Genomic DNA, 14,641 nt, shown 5'->3' on the forward strand with positions numbered 1-14,641 from the left:
TTGCCTAATTGCACTGCACTCCGTGCTAATGACGAGAGCGCATAAACTGGCATTCGGGATGACCTTGAGGCTGCGTGCCGCCGCCAAATGCACCCCCGGCACTTCTAAAGAACCTAGGAGCATCCAGTACTTGAGGAGCCAAGGTATAGGGCCATGCTCGGGATCTAAGCAACAGCACAAGAAAAATATCTTGTGCATGTGTAATGTAACTCACCAGCGATTTATGCTAGTCATCGTCACATCCCCCCACAGAGCTCTAACCACCCAATCAGCTTCATAGTGACCCCAATGCAGCTATTCTTTAGAAACGACTCCAGGGTGCATTCATATCCTCCAGCCATGGATACACACACCACGAAAGGTTCATTGGTGTTCAAGCTCTGATGAATGAAGCAAAACGGGGGGGGGCTGTTTCCCATGCACTGTACAACAAAGAACCTTAAATGCCTGCCCCCTCCCCAACCCCCCCTGGAAGCCCTCCTGAAAACGCTGCTCCCTTGAAAGCTACACCCACTGGGAGCAAGGCGTGGGCACGGTTTCAATATCCATTGTTATAACAAGTGAGGATTCATACGGGGCATAACATATCCGAACCAGAGTGGGGGTGTCCCATAAATCAAATGCTGCGGAACGGTACGTTAATACTTCAGAGAGTTTGACAGCAAACCCAAACTTTAACGCTCAATACCAGAGCATGCATGAAACTGTCCCAGACGGATAAAATGCCATTCGTGAATGTGGGCTAATTTTCTATGATGCCCTGCAGCACCCCCCACCTTCGAGCTTTTCAATCCCCCGCGACGTTGCATTGCATTCTGGGATATGCAGTTTAACTGCAATGCTGTCCCTCGTGTCCTCCCCCCACAACTGCTACCCCCTTGGTGCTCACCCCAGAGCACTGACTACCCATCCTGTAGAGCCCTTCTAATGAATAATGGTTGTAAAATAATGGAAATCAAAATCACCTTCTATTCAAAATAACCACATCCACGAGCGCATTGCGTTCACTTGCATCTCCAGCGGTAACCGCAGTGTCTTGGTACGTGAAGCAACAAATAAAGCGGACGTGCGCCCTCCTCATATGAAGTGCAAATATTGAACCCCACCAAATACCTTTTCCCAACTACTTGTGGCCCAAGCCCCCACCTCGCCTTTATCTTGCAGGGGCAAGGTTGCCCTACTCATTTTTTCTCCACTCTATCTGACGGCGACAGCAGCAAGGACAGCTGCACGAAGTTGGAAGCAGGACAACACGGAGCAGCCGCGGTCCGCGACCATGCACGCCTGCCAGTGCCTGCCCTGGGCCTTGCGCACCGGTCCGGCTGGCATGGCCCAAGGCAAGGCCCTTGGGGCACGGACCGGGGACGGGTTAAAACAAATAGGCCCAGGCGGCCCTCGCCTTGGTGGTAGCGGGTGGCCCGCTACCACCAAGGCTCACAGCTCGGCAGCAACACTGAACGACGTGTAGGCCAAGGCCTACACGTCGTTCAGTGTTGACTGGGCCTGGGCCGTGGTGGACCACATAGTTTGGGCCCAGGGAGGGGAGTGTAAGTAACACTCCCCAGTCCCCGGTCCCAAACAGAGAAGAATAAAAGTTAAACAAACATGGGGATGGCCGGATCATGGGGTACTTACCACGGCGCCGCTGCAGCAGCACTCGTGTTTGGTGTGTTGTTCACTCCTCTCACTCGATGTCGGAGAAAAAGAAACAGTCAACAGACGTGTGAAGGCGGCGCAGGCGCACGTACACACCCTGCGCCGCCAGTGAGTCATCATAGATACAGTAATGTCATTGGCTGTTTGCCAGCCAATGACATTACTGTATCCATGGCAGGGGAGGGAATCAGAATTTAAGTGCGCTGTTTGCGCACATTTTATACTGGCGGGGCCACCCCTGAAGCGCCCCGCCAGGCTTCCAATTAAAGGGGCTACGTAGAGTGCGTGGGGCTAGGAGCTCCACGCACTCTACTATAGAAAAAAATAAACTAAATTGGGACGCGCCCCGCTGTTAAACCGGGCCCCCGCCTGTTACACGATTACCTTGCCACAGCGCCCCCGCGCTGTTGGCAAAGGAAATGCAGACATTTTCTAAGCTAAAAGAGATTCAATCGGAGAAGTTCTCTGATTGAATCTCTTTTAGCTTCCTCTTTCTTTTCGGGGGGGGCGGCGCCCGGCCGCCCCATGATAGCAGCCGCCACTGCAAACGACACTGACAGCAGAGCACAGTATAAAACTGAACAGTACGTCCGCTCATTCGTTGGGCTGCTCCCGCTCTCCAATTCTCTTCCTCAAAAACGTTCCTTGCTGCCAGGGACGAAATCGGGCTCAGTTACTGGGAAGCGAGTATTGCAGTCCTGGCATTCCAACAGAAGCAAATATAATTCGCTACTTCGGCGTAATTTGTTCAATTGGACCAGAGAACTACAGCCATCAGAATTCATTACTTTGTAAAAGGAAAGTCTGACAGTAAGGTTGCAGGAGAGACATGGAACCATAGGGTGAGCCTGCTCACAATCTAATCCTGACTTTCTCACTTGCATAAAATGGGCTCTCCGTGCTTTGCTCCCTTCCTGATCATTCCCATTGGTCCTCGCATATTCCAGGATATGTTAATACAAAATAGTTGCAACACTTCTGACTGTCCACTAGTGGGCACCAGTGCGCCTTGTTTCTTCAAAAATGCAAGTCGGGATAGAAAGAGCTCGGCACAGGCTAAACTTGCACACAACCCTCCGGTTGTCAATTCGGAAACTGTCCAATGGATCTTTTGCCGTCTTCTAAACATTAAATGCGGCCACAAACTGCACAGCGTAAAGCCCTCTACACGGCAGGGGCTTCATTAGCCAGTCACTAATGCAACCCCCGGCTGACCTCCATCAAACCTTGAGTTCTATGTTGTACAAGAAGCCCCATCTGTGTGGGGGGGAAATGAAGGGGTGGACACCTGGTAGTGCCCTCCCCTCGCCCTCCGTCTCACTGTGGTGGATCTGGGACTCCAAGATCTATGCACCAATCGGGGCGAGAGGCCATGAATAGAAAAGACTTTGCCGGGACGATAGCTCGGGTGAAACGCGCTCGTCCTGGAAGCAAGACTATGCAGAGCAACACAGGTTCGAATCCCAGGTCCGCGCTTAGAAACCTCTACGGTATTAAGCACGGTATAAAAAAACTATTATAATAATTATCATTTGCTGCAGAGACTCTGAAACTTTGCCTGAACAGATGCTCGGGACTACAACTCTCATCAGCCCTTGCCAGCATAGTCAGTGGTGCAGTGAATACAACATATCTACAAAACCACAGGTTACAGACCCTTGCGTTGGGGGAAGAGGGAGGACAGTGTGGCCAGAATCTCTCTTCCATCCCCATCATTACCGTGCTCCTTCTCCAAGCTTGAATTCTCTTTTCTAATTCTTCTTACAGTAGCCCGTAGATTTCTCTTCCAACCTCTTCCTGCACTTGTACTCCCCTCCTCCCACGTTTCCTTTCTCCTTTTGCACAGTGCTTTGAAGTGGCCTAAATGGTGGCTCTAAGCGCTATACAAGAACTCGATATCCAGTGAGAATGAAGTCCGTGAAAAAGTCATGGAGTCATACCTCTGCAGTGAAAAAGTTGTCAAGCAAAATGTAGTCAATTCAGTTGGCAAAAATGTAGTGTGGCTAGGGTACTTGTTAAGATTGGGGAGGGTTAGTGGGGTTGTGATTGCCTGGTTTAGGGCTAGGATAGGGTAAGGATCTGGGTTAGAGTAAAGATGTTGGGGTTGGATTAGTCGTTACGCTAGTATAGGTTTTAGGGTAGGGACTATGGTAAGGTTAGGGCTACTAGAGTAATGGTTTGGGTAAGTGTTAAAGAAAGGGCTGGGGAGGTTGGAGAGGATTGGTGACGTAGGATAGCAGTTGGGGGTAAAGCTATTGGTTAGGGTGCAGAAAGCATTAGTGCAAGTGGTAGAGTTGCAGTTAGGGTATGGCTACATTCAGATTTGGAGCAAGGGTTTGGATTAGGGCAAGGGCTATGCAATTTGTGGCGAGCTAGTGATGGGGTTGGAGCCAAGTTCACCATTTAGTTTGTATTTAGTAACATTTACATAGAATGCATTAGCGTGCTGAAGAGTTTTGTGTTCTAAGAGTTCGGGTAGGGATAGGGAGTTAAGGGGGGGAAGGTTTAGGTATGAGTTAGGGTGATTGTGGGTGTTTCGTTAGAGGTTCAGGTCATATTTGGGGTTATAGTCTCGTACTGTTGTGCATTTAAAAATAGCTTTTTTGGCGACCTTATTATTGGCAACATTTTCACACTTTGAATTGATTTGCCTACATTTTATAAAACAAGTGTTTGCAGACTATATTTTCCTGGGGACATTTTCACATATAACCAATACATCTATATACAAATACAACAGTCGATGTATGCTGCGTCTTTTTCATTATTTCAGTGTAACTGGTTGTAACAGCCCCTTGATGACTAACGGACGGTTTTGGTGCACTTAAGAAATGTAAAAATAAAATAAACGGGCACGCACTTCCAATTTCAAGATTTTCATGAACTGACCAAGAAATCCTGGAGAATACTTTGCTCCCCGATTGGCTGGTCCAGACCTAAAGCTCCAGTGCAGGTACATGGCCCTGGTTCCCAGCTACCAGCCAACAAGGCTCTGCAGGTTGACAGACCACTGTGGCTGGATTCTCCTAGTGTGCACACATGGGACAAGCTCAAGCCACACTGCTCCAAGCAAGTGGACATCTGCGTGATGCGCGGCTACTTGCGTTAAGGCTTCATGGCACCTGGTGGGGTGGGGGAAAAGGGTCTCAATTCGGGCAGTCCGATCAGGATGGGCAATGCCTAACCATGGTTGCCTGAGAGGTGGGCTAAAGGGGCAGTATGTCCAGTTGGAGCACCACAATGGCAGAGAAGCTTCTCAAGACGATCCTTTTCTTTCCCTCCCCCCCTCCCTTGGTAATGTCCCCCCAGGTGCTGCAACTGGTTGCCTGGTCCCGAGTCTCACAGGGGCCAGGCCCTTCTTGCTCAGTCGACCCCAGCACCCTTACAACCAGCACTTGCCCTCGGGCACTCTTCCCCGACTAGCCACTGAGTCTGGTCCACTCCTGTCCTCGCACTAGTTGATCCTAGTGGTCAAAGTGTACGAAAAGAAGTAGTGGAACTATGTTCTCTGCTGGCCTGTCACCGCACCCCACAAACCCCATCGCCACGCATCATACAAACCCCTAAATAAATGTGAGACTTGGGGAGCTTTTTTTATGACTCACATCGTTATGGGCCACCATTAAATTTATGCAACAAATGAGAAACGCAGTTTGGCTTGGTACTTGAACACCTTTGTGGCGCAGTAACTGATGTGTGCAGAATTCCTTTTACTTTATTCCTAAAAAAATGTGCCTGCTGTTTAAGGGAATGTTAGTGCAGTGCAAGTTTCAACTTCTTCCTACACTTATTTTAAAACAAAACCATTCCGGAATGGTTTCTTTTTAAAATAAAATTATAGGAATAGAAAAGCATAATTTAAAAAAATAGAAGAGCACCGCTCCCGCCCACTTAGACCATTGCTTACCCCTTGTTTCCCAGGAGCTTGCCCTTCTGGGCTACCCTTAGCACTTGCCCAGCCCCTGGGGCCCCCTTCCTTCCCCCTTCCCTTATCCCATCCCTTCCGCCCTGACCTGCCCTGCCCCCTCCCCTTGCACTTCTTGTCACTGCACTTGCATGATCCAAATGTCACAAGGCCCAGTAGGACCATTTTTGTTCTTTCTCCTCTACCGCCCCACCGTTTGGTCTTGTGGCGCCTGGAAACACTTCTTGATGTATAGGCGCGATACAAATGTTCAATAAATAAAAAAGACCAGCAAGCTCAGGAGTTCAGTCCCTGGCCAGTGAGGACCTTGTGTGGGACACAAGACTTGCGGATCAGGTTCGGCGAGTAGTGAGAGCCTAGGTGGGCCTGCAGGGGAGTGGTGTATAAGGACCCAAGGTTCTTAGCCAGAACCCTGGGGAAGTAAGGCAGCCACATCAGGAAACCATCACAGCTTCTGACACCTAGTCTGCCCACTGGGGATAACAGGGGCAGCGCCATGCTCCAGCTGTCCCAACTAGAGGGCATCTTCAAGTCCCAGTCTGCCTGCAAAGCTAGGGAGATCGCGGAGTGGAAGGTTATGGATGAGGGTGCTCTAGAGCCAGGGACATTCTCTTGGAGGCGGGAGTTCGAGGGGGCGCCCTGCAGAACCTCCATGTCCAAGTCACTTCATCCTATGGCTTTGGGGTGTACCAGGAAGAATCTGAGCAAGTGGGAGCATGTGTGTGAGGGCGCACATGGTGCACCCCCGAAGGACGGGTCAAGGACGAAGGTTTTTTGCTCGGTTGAGCTGCAGGATGTACTGGTTAGCGGTCCTGGAAGGGCAGGTTGTGCACGCCTGCAGACCCTGTGCGCTCACATGTAGCAAGCTCCTTTGGTACTCACGGTCCCTGTGGACAACCCTTTACGGATTTCTGGGTTCTTTATTGATCCCATGGAGAACACACCCACATTAAAGTAGTTACACATTTGTGTGTTCTATTTATTCGACGCAGAGATGTACACATGGGAGTGGGTGGGGGGGCGGGAGTGGGGGTGCACACATACCAATATCCTACACCAAAGAGATTTATATTGCTTCATAACTCTATTGCAAAAGGCAAGCTAGCACACTGTTGCCAGAGGTTAATGTGCCCAAGATCACAAGCATAGAGTAAAACATCGGAGACAAATGTAGTATCTTAATCCGCATCAGCAAAAACCTTTGCTCTATGTTGTCTATTTCAACACTTGCAATAATTGCTCCGATTACGTTACTGTATATTGCTGAATATATAAAGAGGCAATTTCCCACTAAAGATTTTTGTTGAAAATGATGTGATGTTCTGTATTAGTGCATCTCATGTGTGCCAAAAAAGATGCACCGTATTCTGAAAGGAAATCTGCATGTGCGCATATCAGATGTGCATATTTAAGTTCCTTCTATTACTCCATTTGCACATTTCCACACAGCAGGGCCCATTTGTGGGGGCGTGGCTTGGCAGCCATGGAGTAGGCTGTGTTGCAAGTGAGCTCAGTTTGATCCTGAGGGGATCCTGATGCACGCAATGCATTAAAATAGCGCTTGGAAGCCAAATCCTGCATGACAGATGTCGGAATATGCAGAGCACCTGCCGAGAAGCCTACCTGCTCAAAAAGAAGCAAATTCACTGAAGATAGTCAGACCCAAAATGCAGAAGGGTCCAGTGATATGAGGACAAGATGGCGGACCCCTGAACAAAGGACGGGGTGAAACGGGACGTGATAGCCGCTGAAGATGCGACTTGCCCTAGAGCAGAAGAAGCTGGCTGCAGGGACATCGCTGTGCCCACGGAGGAAGGAGCGGACTGCCTCAACGAGCAAATGTGCTGAATAGCCCAAGGGGATACTTCGTGTGCTCTGTCTGCAACAAAGAAACAATAACCACAGCGTTATGAAATTGGATATTGCCACCAGCTGATAGAACATGTGAAGTTCCTGCCGATAGCGGGCCGGCTCGAGAAAAAACGCGAGTGTGGAAGTTAGGAGGATGTGAAAAGCGGAACGGCCCAGCGGCGTCAAGATAAAATGGTGGACCCCTAAACAAAGGAGGACGTGGTGAAACTGAACGGGCCCCTCGTTGAAGCAGCAACATACTGCAGAGCAGTAGGAGCCAGCTGCTGGGACACTGCTGTACCCACAAAGGGAAGGACAGACTGACTCCAAGGAACATTCACGCTGAAGGCCCATGGGACACTTTGTTGCGTGTTTGAAGCGCGTCTGAACGAAACTGTGCGGTGCCTTGGAACCAAGCACTGACACATGTTGTACGACAAGGCAGCCCTGCAGGAAGCCTGCCATGGCACGTAGGGAGTACTGGGGACACGGGCACATCGGAATCCACAGATGGTGAGAAGGGACCAGCGGATGCTGGGGATGTGCTGCGAAGAGCACCCTAACAGAACAGACGCAGGATAGCGCCAACCAGTGCTGAGGCACATTAGCACTGGACAGAAGCGCCTGGAATCACCATTCTGTGGGCTGTTGACATACCAGCCAGAAGCCAAGGCAGCACAAGAACGGTGATGTAAACTGAATGAATCGTTACCCAGAGGGGAGTGATTGACACTGCAGGGGGCTTTGTGCACGTTAAAGGTGGCCCGCAGGTGAGCACCACCAAGTTCAGGCCCGAGGCTTGTCTCAACAAACAAGGTACGACCAAGCCCTTGAGACTGAACATGAAGCACCAGCAAGTGAGCCCTACAAGCACCGGGCCAGGGACTAGGCCAAGACATGGTACGGCAGATACAGGAGCACCCCGCCCAATCAGGCCTATCTGGGCCTCGTTGGACCGACAGCACTGCCAGGACACGCACAAGCTCAGAGAAGTGCATATGAGCAGTGCCCCATTACTACTGGGGCAACGGAAAGGAAATGGTCAATAAAAGAACAGGAGCCCCCCCCCCCACTAGTGAATACACAGCTGCATGGACCAGTAGACCACTGAAGAGAGACGTGGACCCCTGTGCAGAGTGGACCCCTCCCCCTTGAAGAATACCATATAGGACATTGTGCTACCGGAGGTCTCACACGCCCACTGACAGGGGGTAGGAACCCAACATAACCTCAACGTAGAATCGGCATGCGACCCCGAGAAGCAAACAAGCTGGCTAGCAACGATAGGGACAATGGCTCTCAAGGGAGGCAAAGGTAAACAGCCAACAATGGACATTTTTGCCAAACCACCGCAATCTCCGAATACACTCGCACAGGCTAAAACCTGTCCACAAGACACGCGACCATGCCACGGGAAGTCCACCTAATACTAGAGGCCATAACAGAGTTGAAATCCTGGTGGGGTACCACGATAGCGGAACTGAAAGCGGCCCTGGAGTTCAAGATAGATGCGGTGGGCGTGGATGTCAACCTCCTGACACAGGATGTGAGGGCACTGGCAGAACATACAAGCGGACTGAAAAGTGCGGTGAAAACAAATACAGAAGTCAGCACTGCCAAAGCCAAGGAGATCGACATATTGAAACAAGTGCGCAACCTGGAAAACCGAGCGGAGGAGGCAGAAGGGCGAGCGAGACGCAACATCCGCGTGGTAGGGCTGCCCAAAGGGGAAGAGGGCATGGACCCCACAGAATATGTGTAAAATATGCTGATCCAGGAAATAGGAGCCGGGAAGCTCTCCCAGGGATTTGCGATAGAACGGACACATAGGGCCCTAACGAGGAAGCCACAATATTTTCAGAAGGGAGGTACGATAACCCAGGCGTCAGCGACTGTCACCGTATACCCGGATTACACTATGCTGGTGCAGAGACAACGATTCAGCTACGTGGCAGTGAAGAGATGATTGAGAGCAGCAGGCTTCAAATATATGCTGTTGTACCCAGCAAAGCTAAAAGGTCCTACACAAGGGCAGGGCATATTTTTTTCGAGGAGCCAGAGGAGGCCACGAACTGGTTGAACGCCCAGGGTTGCCCCGAAGATGCGGTCGGACCGGAACGAGGCGTACAGGATAAGTGAACTAATGCCGCATTATTGACTGCTAAGATTAAGGGCGACTGTAATAAAAAGGTACCCAGAGGAGTTGCATGGGGCATGTCAGTAGGTGTAGATACTAGTGTATGTGTAAACTCAATATGTGGACTAATTTGGACTGGAATATAGAGATGTGTGACGCCAGTCAGGCATAGAAAATAAGCGGCATACCATAGTCTAATGGGAAAGACATAGGCGGAGCACAGCCTACCCCCAGTATTTAGAATAGTTGAATCGCCAGTAGGGTGATGCCCCCCGCTGAGTCCAGAGTACAGGCAACAGCCAAGAAAAGGGCTAGATGCGGGGTAGCCCGAGATCTAGGGATGGAGCTGGGCATCAGTTGGGGCTAAGGGGGGGGCAGTTTCAGTTAGAGGAGGATGGAGTGGGGGTAATGGGGGGGAGAGGGAGTTAAATGTGCAAGGGTTAGTTTGTAATGGGGGAGTTGGGGGGGATTATAGTGTTCACTGTTGGAGAACAAGCTTACATCCATGAGCCGCCGCGTATCAGGCAGAGGACAAGGGAGGACAGAGGCGGGAAGGAATACGGATGAAGATGGGAGACCTTAGGATTGCAACCTGGAATGTCAGAGACTTAATAGCTACTTGAAAAGGAACACGATCATGATGTACCCGAGGAGACAAAAAATATACATTCTTATTACAGGAAACTCACCTCACAAAAGAAAAACAAGAGCTAATAAAGAAAAAAATGGAAGGGAACCACTACTGGAGCAACGTATTCGGCATACGCTAGGGGGGGGGGTAATCACTTGGATCGCGCCACACGTACCCTTCAAGCTATTGTAGTACACAGCTGAGCCAGATGGGAGAATGGTGGTGATACGGGGAATGCTAGAAAACAGTTGTGAATAATCAATACAGACACCCCAAATGAGGACACAGTGGCCTACTTCAAGGCCCTGTATTGCAAAGTAAGCCCGCACCTAGGAGGGGCGATCATATGGGGGGGGGATTTTAACTGCACATTGGACCCCAGAGTGGAAAGATCAGATAGGAAATTAGCAGGGCCCATTTGTAAGCATGTTAAAGCACATCATGAATTCAACAATGGGATGCGCAGAAAACAAAAGGCATTTCCCTGCGTTGAAGGAAGCGCTGCTGTTCCACTTACATTTCTTTCCTTCAAATAGGGACACACACTATTATTATTTCTTTTGCATTTCACAGCGACTGTCACTTTAAGGGGCGGTTCTGTGAAATGCACTACCAGCAGCCACGTGGTTGCTGGAGCCAGTCATACATTTGGGGCAGGAGTTTGCTTCAATATTAATGAATGGAAAGGGGCTTTTGTGCTGCAGTCCACCCTGCTGCCCAGACCCCCGCCTCCCCAGATGCATAGATCACCTTTTAGAACAAGGTTATCTGTGCATTTCTAATGCCTATGCCAACAAAGCACACCCTCCGTGCTTTATTCATTTGCATTCGTTATTGGGAAATGGGCCGAAAGTGCTTAGGAGTCTAGCGCTATAGAAATGTGAAACAATGGACAGGCGCTGGCTGTGGAGAAATGAATGCAGGGCCAGCTTTCAGGCAGAGTGGGCCGGGCTACCGCCCAGGGCACCATTAGCCCCCCGCCACCTCAGCTTGGGGGAGTCTTTCAAGGGCTCCCTGAGCTGAAGTAGTGAGAGCAGGTGCCCTTTTGTTTTTAAAATTCGCCCTGCGTGCGCATTTAACAACAATAGGGTGTTGTGGGGTGTTGATGCTTTGCATCAGCACTCTATTGAGATGGCTACCTCCCCGCTCCGACGCAGGTGCAAGGTGGTTTTCATTGGAATAGGGCGCTCAAGCACTAGCATGAGTGCCCTATTCCAGTGATTAACTCCCTGCCAGGCGCCGGAAAGAATTACCCCGCCCCCCTCACTCCCCAAACCCCATTCACCAGGGGCTCCACATTTATTTTTGAACAGCCTGGGGCGCTGCTGCGGCTAAGGCCGGCCCTGAATGAATGTATCCCACCAACAATTGCCAGTTGCCCCAGTAACCACCAGTGCTGAGACAAGCAGACTGCCCAGGCAAAGGGTCACTCATGGCCAGCTGCAATGAAGTCAGTTTATTAAAACAACATCCTTATCCTTCAGCTGTGCCGCTGCCTTCCAACTCCACACACATGCTTTCCATCAGGACGGCCATGCAGATATTTACAGTTTGTGCTTGTGTCAGCACTGTGGGCTGACTGCAAGTTTATCTATATGAAAAAGAACAAGCCGTGGCCTTCCCCAGGCTGCATTCCAGAAGGTTCTTGGTCGCCCGCAGTCTCCGCCACCACATCAGAGGCCAGGTCTGGCTGCGATCCCTGCTGACGGGGCAGGAAGCAGGCGGCTTGCGCTTTGCCTATGGCGGCCAGGGCTCCAAGAATGGATACTTATTTCAAACAAGCATAAAAGAAACAAAGACTGTCCAATCAGGAAGTTGTGGGGCATAGCCAACAAGCCACTATGTGTGAAAGGCTAGGGAAGTGCAAGTCAATTTCAGGCAGGATTATAGCTCCTGCGTCAAGGCAAAAACAAAGTCCTGCAGCTTAAGCGAATGCGAAACACATTAAGGAAGTGGGATCTAAACGTTATGCTGTGCCCACCCTCCAGCTGCACTAAGGGTAGGACCTGTTGCATGGCACCCCTGTGAGGGGCCATGGTACGTTCCATGGAGTTATGTGGTCACATGGTTACCCATGTGACCAACCTAATAAAAGGTCCGAGCCGCTTCCGGCTCGGCAGTCACGAGTGAACCTGACTCCGCGTGGTGTGTTGTGTTGGTGCCTGGGGGGGTGCCTCGCCACGTGTGCTGGGCCCAAGGTCGGGGCCCAGCTGGAGGACGGTGCCCCTGCCGGGCAACGCCGTCCGGACGGTGCCCCTGCCGGGCAACGCCGTCCCTGTGGGTCCCCCAACCATGTGAGGCGGGTTGGGGTGCGACCCCGGCCTGGGTGCCCCCAGAGCCGGGGCCGCGGTGGCCAGGTGGACCTGGCCACGTGTGTGGAGCTCCGGTGTCCCGGAGCGGGTGGGATGAACCCCCCACCCTTCATCAAGCGGCGTGATCGCCGCACTGCAGCGAGTGTCGTCGGGTGCTACCCGACCGAGTACGGGGCTGCCCGGTGATCCGGGACAGCCCCCAACAATGGCGACGAGGTCGGCCCTGCGTGCCCCGAGGATCGAGTGCACGGGTGGGCCCATCATCAACTGGGCCCACAATGCAGATGGGTGCGGCGGTGGCCGCGCGGGCTGCCCCCCCTCCCATCTGGGGGAGGTACGATCTGCGGCGTCGGCCACAGTGAGGAGGCGACGCCACGCCCGCGATCCGCGGGCCGAAATGGGAGCGGCGAGGGACGCCGCATGAAGGAGGCGGGCCCAACACCAGCGGGGCCCGCAAGGATATCAGGGTGGGCGAGCGGCCCGCCCGTCCCCTGAGGGAGACGGAAGATGTTCGCGGCATCGGCCGCGTGGGTGACTGCGCCCTTCCCCCACCACCATCGGGAAGGGAATTGCTAGCGGCGTCGGCCGCACCGGGCTGGCGGAGGCAGCGAGGACTAGCACACGCGGTGGGCCGGATGGAGAGGTGAGCGGCCCCTCCCCCAGCATGCCAGCTGGCCGCCCACCACAGCGTGGCTGCCCCCATCGGCCCGCGGTAGAGGGAGACATGAGGCGGGCCCAAAACCAGCTGGGCCCGCGTGGAAAAAAAAAAAAAAAAGGAACGAAGGAGGCGGGCCCAGCACCAGCTGGGCTCGCAAGCACAATAGAGTGCTCGCCCCGAGGAGCGGGCGGAGAGCTGCCTGCCCCCCCCCCACCCGCAGGCCGCGGCAAACATCGCCGCCGGAAAAAAAAAAAAGGCAGCGGGCCCAACACCAGCTGGGCTCGCAAGGAAGCTGCCCGCCCCGTGTGGGGTGATCCTGCGGCGTCGCAGCACCGTGAGGTGGGCTGTCTGCCCCCCCAACTGGAGGAAAGCATGCGGCAGTGCCCTTCAAGAGCATGGGCCTGCCGTGCAAAGAAAAGGGGAAACGAGAATGCAGGCCCCCAGGCCCCTGCAAGGAGGAACAGGGTTTTTCTGCCACCCTGCCACGATCTCCTCTCCGTGCAAGTGGACTTAGCCGATGTGGCCCCTGGGCCTCCCCAGGTGCGGCTTTGCCGGTGTTTTGTGTAATTGTGTAGTAACTGTCCTAAATGAACTCTGGTGAGGGTGCGAGCTGGTTTCCGGCGACTCCATACTGAAGATGGACATCATAAGTGACATTCCCCGGAAGACTGTGAGCCGGCAGACATGGACTTGCTTAAAATGGTCCAGTTAGTGGGCAATGCTGTGTGGTGCGCACCTGTAGGCTCCGAGTGCTTTATGTGGTGCCAGTAGCCCTCACTGGTGCCGTTCATAAAGGGTGTGTAAAGTAGCAGAGTGGCTCCAGTAGTAGTAGTGGTAGTCGTGGTGGAATTTTGGAGTTTTTGCATTGTGTTATGAAAAAGGAGGAGTGTTGCATGGCACCCCTGTGAGGGGCCATGGTACGTTCCATGGAGTTATGTGGTCACATGGTTACCCATGTGACCAACCTAATAAAAGGTCCGAGCCGCTTCCGGCTCGGCAGTCACGAGTGAACCTGACTCCGCGTGGTGTGTTGTGTTGGTGCCTGGGGGGGGTGCCTCGCCACGTGTGCTGGGCCCAAGGTCGGGGCCCAGCTGGAGGACGGTGCCCCTGCCGGGCAACGCCGTCCGGACGGTGCCCCTGCCGGGCAACGCCGTCCCTGTGGGTCCCCCAACCATGTGAGGCGGGTTGGGGTGCGACCCCGGCCTGGGTGCCCCCAGAGCCGGGGCCGCGGTGGCCAGGTGGACCTGGCCACGTGTGTGGAGCTCCGGTGTCCCGGAGCGGGTGGGATGAACCCCCCACCCTTCATCAAGCGGCGTGATCGCCGCACTGCAGCGAGTGTCGTCGGGTGCTACCCGACCGAGTACGGGGCTGCCCGGTGATCCGGGACAGCCCCCAACAGGACCCAGGCGCAATGTCCCCTAAAGCACGATCATAACGTATGCGCCAACCTCATGCCATTGATTGCACTCCA

General features: G+C 52.9%; 1 protein-coding gene across 3 annotated transcripts in view; it reads right to left on the reverse strand.

Moving 5' to 3' along the window:
- Nucleotides 1–14,641, reverse strand: part of SH3PXD2B (SH3 and PX domains 2B) — a 495,732-nt gene that overhangs the window by 23,647 nt on the left and 457,444 nt on the right. The gene's annotated exons all lie outside the window — the stretch shown is intronic.

Source organism: Ambystoma mexicanum, chromosome 3p, assembly GCF_040938575.1.
Source record: "Ambystoma mexicanum isolate Mex_15411 chromosome 3p, UKY_AmexF1_1, whole genome shotgun sequence".
In the NCBI taxonomy this organism is placed as follows: Eukaryota; Metazoa; Chordata; class Amphibia; order Caudata; family Ambystomatidae; genus Ambystoma; species Ambystoma mexicanum.